Below are 7,687 nucleotides of genomic sequence, written 5' to 3'. Positions count from 1 at the left end.
CACCCACGTCCCAACACACACACACACCCACATATACACACCCAGTCCCAACTTAATGATACCAACTTAGTCACACAATGAAGTGGACATTTGAGTATTTGTTTACGGGAAGAAACAAAGCAAAACAAAAGCCCAACTCAATCATCAAAATATGTCTGTTTATCTTTAACATTTCTTTTCTATCTTTCAGGAAACTTTTCTAGAATTTCTTTTGGGGGGGGGTGGTGGGTAGGCGGGAGGCAAAGATTATTTGCCAGGAAATGCTTTTTGTGTCTAAAGTCCTTGTACAATCTCTGTAGTACAGAACAATTACATTCCCACTAGGGGACATAAGTAACACACACTCCCTGCTTGACTGCCCGGGGGCTGTTATTGCATGTTACGCCAGAGGGGACGCTAGCACCAAGAGGAAACAGGGCTTTTAATCGGCAGATGTGCTAAGGGTATAAAACTGAATGAACAATTCCTAAGAGTTCTCAGAAAGCTCTAAGATGATAATTAAACAAGAGAAATCCAGCCTTCTCGAGAGGGTTTATTAACTGATGCTGAGTCAGCGCCACAATGGACAGAAAAACAATGTAGTCATACTGAAGGCTGGCCTGCTGTTCAAGCAGTCTCGCCTGCAGATGTTAAAGAGTATTTCACTTCCCTTTTAGAGTCCAACTCTGTTCTTGGGCCACATACACCATGAAAGTGCTGGTGAGTCAACCACGGTGGAGTAAGGGAACAGGCAAAAAGTTGGATGTTTGAGGTGGGAAGAGGCGATTTGAAGCCAAATATTTACTTTAATGACTGGAAGATGCCAGTGAATCAACTCACTGTTAATTAATATCAGCCTGCACTCACCTTCAGAGGTGGTGAAATGGGCTTGAGTCTAGGGGAGGACTCAAACTTCAAATACCAGTGTGCTGCTTAGCCAGGCAACCCTAAAATTGGTTCCAGGTGCTCCAGCCGGACTGGAGAAGACCACGAGTGGAACTTGAAGGAAAGTACATTTTGAAACACAGTGTTGGGCTAGAAAATCCTTCAACTGTTTGTGTCTGGTCTCAAATAGTACCCCACCCTCCACCCCCATCAAACCATTTTTATTGCGATGATAGCCGTCAGGGAGAGGCAAAAATATAATTTAAAATCAAAGATGCAAAAAAGAAAGAAGGAATAAAGGAAGCATGCCCCATAAGAACAAGCATTTCATATAGTCATATTTAGGTATGGTCCAGCACAAAGATGTTACGGTGGGGGGTGGGGAGGAAGAGGGGTGAACTTCTGAGCTCTACTCACCCCTTGTAGAAGGCCCAAGTATCACATTTGGAATACTGACTAAAACAGGGAGATGGTAGAGAGCTGAGCACAGACAGCTATATCTAAGGCTGCCACTGTCTAGAATTTTAAGTCTCGAATGTTTGTTTCTAAATAGCAACTTGATGCATTTTTAGTCACTGTATTATTTCTCTCTCTGTTAGAACGCCAAAAACAAAAACAAAAACAAACAAACAAACCTCAGTTACCTTTATTCGTCAGCATTTGCCAGGCAGAATTCCCTCGTTAAGAGTGCTCACAATGGCGGCCAATTATAAATGATCCAGATAGCTCTGCTCTCGGAAACCCCCCTCTATTCCCTTTGATGGTCTCATCACAACCGCTCAACAAGCCCGCGTCTTTCAGTCTGAGCTACTGGGCCAGGCCTAGTCCCTGAGGAGTTAGGAATTGCAGTGTAGGTGGCCAGATGACTGTCTGGGGAGGAAGGTGTGATAGAATGAAGGGAAACTGAGTAGCAAATCTGGAGACCTGACTCCACTTGGGGGAAAACAAAAGATTTTTTTCCTAAAGAAAGTAAAAAACGGGATGAAATGTGCCCAAGATGAAACATGTTTTCATTTTCTAATTCAACTCCTGCTATACCCAAACAAGGTCAATGACAGACTAACCACATCAAGAGAACACCCCCCACCCTCTTCTCCTCACTCCCTACCCACCCACCCACCCTCACCCCCCACACCCATTTCCCGCTTCCTGTAAGTTAGGCATCTTCATGCTGGTAAACATTTGGGGACCAACTGCACGCCTGAGCTCTAAAAGAGGGGCGCCACGGCTTTGAAGCCCTCCCACATGTCTCGAAGCCAGGCTAAGAACTAGACGGACACTTGGCTTTTAAACTTTAACAGCCTTTTCAAACTCAACTCACTGGGCTCAGCTTTCTGGCTGCCTTCCTTTTTTAAAGCCGGACAAGAAGAGCAAGTATGTGTATGAGTGAGAGAGAATGTATGTATGACACATGCTATGTTACAATGCGGCCTGTGTGTCATTGGTATGATATGTGTATGATATGTTTCAATGATGTGTTGCATCAGTTTAAAAATAGCACAAGCCTTCCTTCTTATGACACGGCTCACCGCCCCAGCACTTTGGACAAACATACTCAGGGCCTAAACCTTGGGATGGTGATCCTAGGAGGCCATGGATGTTTTGAAATGAGGTCAGTGTTTTGACTTCCTAAATAAAGGAAACAAAAATTAAGTAAGCTGAAAAACCAGAGTCGAGCTCCCTGCCCTCACTAGGAATAAAAATCTGGTAAGCGCTACCCAGAGGACCTTATAAAACCCGCATGGTGTCTGAGGTCTCAGGATTCACAAAACCACCTGTGGATCATTCCACCTAAGCGTCTCTTCAGCACTCCTTTCAGGCAGACAGTTGTGTTCTTATCGAAACATTCATCTATTTTTAAGTTACCCATTGAGTTTGACATCCACCAACTTAATAAATAAGCAGTTATCTTTTCCATATGATGCATGGAATCCAATGTAGCTTTCCAATATTAGTTTTTATTCCTAATTATGTTTTTATTTTAGTGAATATTCAGACAAGAAAGGGACTTAAATTTCTGAAAAGGCTAGGAGGAAGGAAACTGAAAAGGAAGATCCTCTCTGAACCCAGAAAACGTTTCGGAATCTTGCATTTCGGTGGGGAAAAGGAATAGAATGAAACTAACAGAAAGCAAAATATAACTGTAAAATTAGGGAGAGAGCAACAGGGAAGGTGTACAGTCTGAAACTCGGGTTTCTCTGACCCTTCTCTTCGCTTAGGTTAAAGGAAGAGTAGTTTTCACACAAGAGAAGGAAGACCACGGGCAAAAGTTTGCTTCTCTGCCCTCATAGTGGCTGGAAAAGGGAGGGCCCCTGGTGAAAATAAAAGGAAAGGTTGTAGATAGGAATGGTTTTCTAGAGGAAGAGGGAGGAGGAGGGAGTGAGGTGAAGGAACCACAGTGGCAGCCAGGCAGGGCAGTCCCCACGGAACAGGAAAAGTGCCCCCATGGCTGGGCCTGCCACTGTGTGCTTCTCCAAAGCCACGCAAAGTTAAGCAAAGGGTCAAGGAAGAAGGACTTCTTATTAAAAATGGGACTGACAATTTCTTCTCATCCTTTCTAAGGAAAGATTCAAGACTGGAGAGGCTTGATTTTTATGTTCCAGGGTGAGTTATAAGAGAAGAGAGAAATTTATAAAGGTTAGTAGTGAAATCATTTGAACTCCCAACCGAAGAGAAAAAAGAAAAAAGAAAAAGAAAGGTAGGACCTTTGTAATTTGTTTAAAGATAGAAAGATGCCCCCCACGCTCTAGTTCAGCTCCAAAGGGAATTTAGTAGGTGGCTGGACTTGAGGACCACAGATCCAGCCAACACCTCATTTCCTGCTGAGGAAACTGAGGGCCATAGGTCAGGAAGCAGAAAGGTCACCTCTCCTAGCCCTCCTTTTGCTACTTGGATCTTACGTTCAACTGGGAACCTGGTAGATGCCAGCCCATAGACACGCTCTGTTCAGGCAGAGGGCAAAACCAGACTTGGCTCTCGGGGTTTCCAGCCAGGAGGCCAGAGGTCTATCGTGACTCCTCAAATATTAGTAAGGACCTACTGGGCGTAAAGGTACAGTCGGCCAAGAAAGTGGGGGTGGGCGTGGGAGGAAGGGATGCACCTGCTGTAGAATCTTTTAAATGCTAAACTAGTGGGGCGTTAATAAAATTAAACCAACCTAACTCGGTGCATGGGTTCGGAGGATGGTGACTCGGTCTCATAAGTGCTCTTTTTCTCCATCTGAGGAGCTGAGAGGCAATGGAAGAAAGAGAAGGCACCGGTAATACAATGACAGTCCTCATTTAATAGGCACTTTATCTTTTCAAAACCTCTCTAATGTTGACTTGGAAGAAGCCGGGAAACGTCTTATAACCAGAAGATAGTCTGGAGATTCTGAAGCCACCAGCCCTGGCTTATCTGGGCTCCATCTACGGCCTATTGTTTCCTGCAGGCCCACAGGAAGCTGGAGCAGAAAGGTTTAATGTTCAATAGGTATCTTCCCCCTGAAGGTGTGCCCCTGGGGACAGAAGGGCAACACTGCATTACCCTAGAATAGGACCAATCACAGAGAAAGCACCAGCTCAGGGGTTGTTCGGGCTGGCTTTCCTACAGTTCCTTTTAAAAGAACAGGCACTGTCTTTAGGAGAGATAATCCTACAATGGAGGTCCATTAAAAGTATTAGGATGTAGACTGCCACCATGATCCTCCGGGGAGAGCTCTGTCCTGACAATAGACAATTAAAGCTGATAAATGCAAGCTACTTGTTGCTGTTCTAATTCCTCCTAATTGTATGCTACTTGTCCCTGGCTCCTGCATTCAGGGATGAAGCACGCTACTCTAATCTCCAAAATACCTGACCTACTTCCTAAAGGATCTTTTCAGCACTCTTTTCTTCCCATCTGGACCCCCTTTCCTCTTCTACTTTTCCCTTCTTCCTTACAGCATGAGGGGAGGAGCAGGAAGGGTGTTGGTGTGGAGGGGGAGGTGGGTTTGGAACAGAAGGCTGCATCTGAGGTATTAACTCTGGGGCCTCAGACAGTTTACTAATTGGGAACAGCTAATCGTGCTCACGGGCACGCCCGTGACTCACTTGCACCTTGCATTAGGCTCCACAAGTGGCAAGGGGCACACGTGGATCCAACTGTCATATCAGTGCTAGCTGCCAAATCTGCATGTGCTTATGCGCGCGCGGAGTATATGCCTCAGTGATTCTATTTGAAGCTGTCTCACTAATTATGCTGCCACCACCAGCTACTCAGAGCAAAGCATTCATTCTCCCAAAGCATATAATTCTATCTAAACAACAGAGCTCTAAATGACAGTTTGGTGCCTGCCTGCATGTGTGTGCTCTCCTTGCAGAATCTCTTTCCAGAATCTACAAAAGGAGCAAAATTATCTTTGCAAGTCAATTTTGGCCTCTAGAGAATACTTAAAAAAAAAAAAATTTTTTTTTTTAGTGTTTATTTATTTTTGAGAGAAAGAGAGAGCGCGCGAACAGGGTAGGGGCAGAGAGAGGGAGACACAGAATCCGAAGCAGGCTCCAGGGTCTGAGTTGTCAGAACAGAGCCCAACGCGGGGCTCGAACTCAAGAACCATGAGATCATGACCTCAGCTGAAGTCTGAAGCTTAACAGACTGAGCCACCCAGGCGCACCTAGGGTATACTTTTTAATGTTGAAAAATCTTTATAAAGCCAACTCTCCAAACCCTTCCCCACTCAGTAGCCTAAAGGGTATATAGTAAACTATGCTTAAAAGCAGTACAGCTTTGGAATTAACAGTAATTTCAACAATCAACAATAATGTGTTGTTGGTAGCTTTTAAAAGAAATCCCTACATTTCAAATATACATACTGAAATATTTACAGGTGAAATTATACGCTTTCTGGGATTTACTTCAAAATCATGAGGAGGGAAGTTGGGGTAGAGATGAAAACCCAGTTCTCTAGTTGATAATTGTTGAAGTGGGTCATAAAGGTGCATTATACCATTGTCCTTAGTATTAAAAACATTTTCTAATAAAAAGGTTAAAAAATAACACATTAAGTTCTGCCTGACCCACTCAAGCTTCTCATGCTGCGAAACTCAAACTTATCACTTTTCATTAGTGTGAATAAATGTTAAATTGAGAAGCATTAGTATATAATGAAGATGGCACCTGCCTCCGGTCCTGCCTCATCAAAAGAAGCAATCTCTGGGATCACACTCATTTTAGGGGACATGTTTTTTTCAGTGCTGGGCAGTGCCCCTTAGCATAAGTGGCATGACAATGGGCACCAAATAGGTTTCATTTTGCCAGTTTCATAAAATTGAAAATTGTGTCTCATTTGATAAAATTTTACAGTGACTATACCAGGAGATGACTTAGGAGTCCGTCTTGGGTGGAAAACATATGTGTTGCAGGAGGTAAAACTCCTTACAGACATCTGAACTGGTCCCTGAGCAAAACATCCTCCTCTAGACGGAGGGAGTATGATCAAAATATTGCAGATAACTCCCTTTTCCTCTGCAGTAGTCCGAGCAAGCAGCTGGCGGCAGGCAGCAGGGCTGCTTAACTGATAAACTGTATCAAACTCCAACCATTTGTCAGCTCCAAAGAGAGGAGAACAAGCTGAAAGCTGGACTCAGGAAGGAGATTGATCTGGTGCAACACATTAACCGGTATAAATACCAGTGGAAAAAAGTAAACACATTTACCCAGCAAGAAAGGACTAATCACAGGTACCTCACTGCTTAACTCGATGTTCAAAACCCAATGCTCTTCACTCATCAGACAAGTGACATCAATTCATCTTGATGCTCTACCCAGAATATATTTAAACAAATCAAAGTTTTATTTCCCTACAGACTTCTATTTCATTAACAACTAGTTTACACTAACATGAAAAGATTCTGTGCGATTGAAGGAAAGTTTTTCTCAAAAGATACTGTTCTTGTATTTCTTAGGAGAGAACGTTTTCCAAAATCCTATTGGGAATGAAACCACAGTGTGAGAAATTATGCCTCAGAGGGTCATGCATATTAAGTGTACACATTCATTCACACGATTTGGAGCCTGCTTCGAGACATTCTTAATTTCAGAAGTCCGACCAGCAAAGACCAGCATGATGGTCAATATACAACATCGGGTTATTGAAGTACATGCTTTGCTAGATGCTGGAAGACGGTCACTGTGGTAGGCATGGCCACGGACACCTGGCTTGCAGTCCAGGATGGATCTCTGGGCTCTGTTTGCTGGTGTGTATCCCTTTTTCCTCAAGCTCTGCTAATGAACCCATGCACCAATGAGGACCTGTCTCTGTGGTCTGCTAGTGGCCTGTGAACAACTCCAGGCAACTTTGAAAACCCAGCACTCAGTGCAGTGCCTGGCTTGTATTGGATGGTTGATTAATGTGCGGTGAAGGAACAGATTAGCAATGGTTCTTAGGTCCCACCTGTGAATGAGGCATCACATAGGCTCTGGAGATAACTTTCTTTTTTTCTAGAGAAAGTGTATACTGCTGCTCAACACTTGCTCAAGGAATTAAAAAGAAAAACAAAACAAAAAACTGTTCCCAGGTAGAAGTCACAGTCATAAAAATGTACATATTTTTGTGGGAAAGGAGGAACCTACCTCTGACAATAGCACTTGAAAAGAAGTTCGCCCACTGAAAAGAAACATAACAGTTTTCCAAGCATAAGTGATTGACATTGTTCTTGTGGGGTCTGCCTGTGCCCACTCTCATACATATGCACGTCCCAGTACTGGACGTCTTCCTAAAATTTTCCCTGCCAATCTTTGGGCCAATCTTTGGGTCTTCCTCCCCTACACAGACACTCCACCCCATAGTAATTAAATTTAACAA

This window comes from Puma concolor, chromosome B2 (assembly GCF_028749965.1).
Source record: "Puma concolor isolate L17-30 chromosome B2, mPumCon1.1.hap2, whole genome shotgun sequence".
In the NCBI taxonomy this organism is placed as follows: domain Eukaryota; kingdom Metazoa; phylum Chordata; class Mammalia; order Carnivora; family Felidae; genus Puma; species Puma concolor.
Note: the sequence above shows the minus strand (reverse complement) of the source record.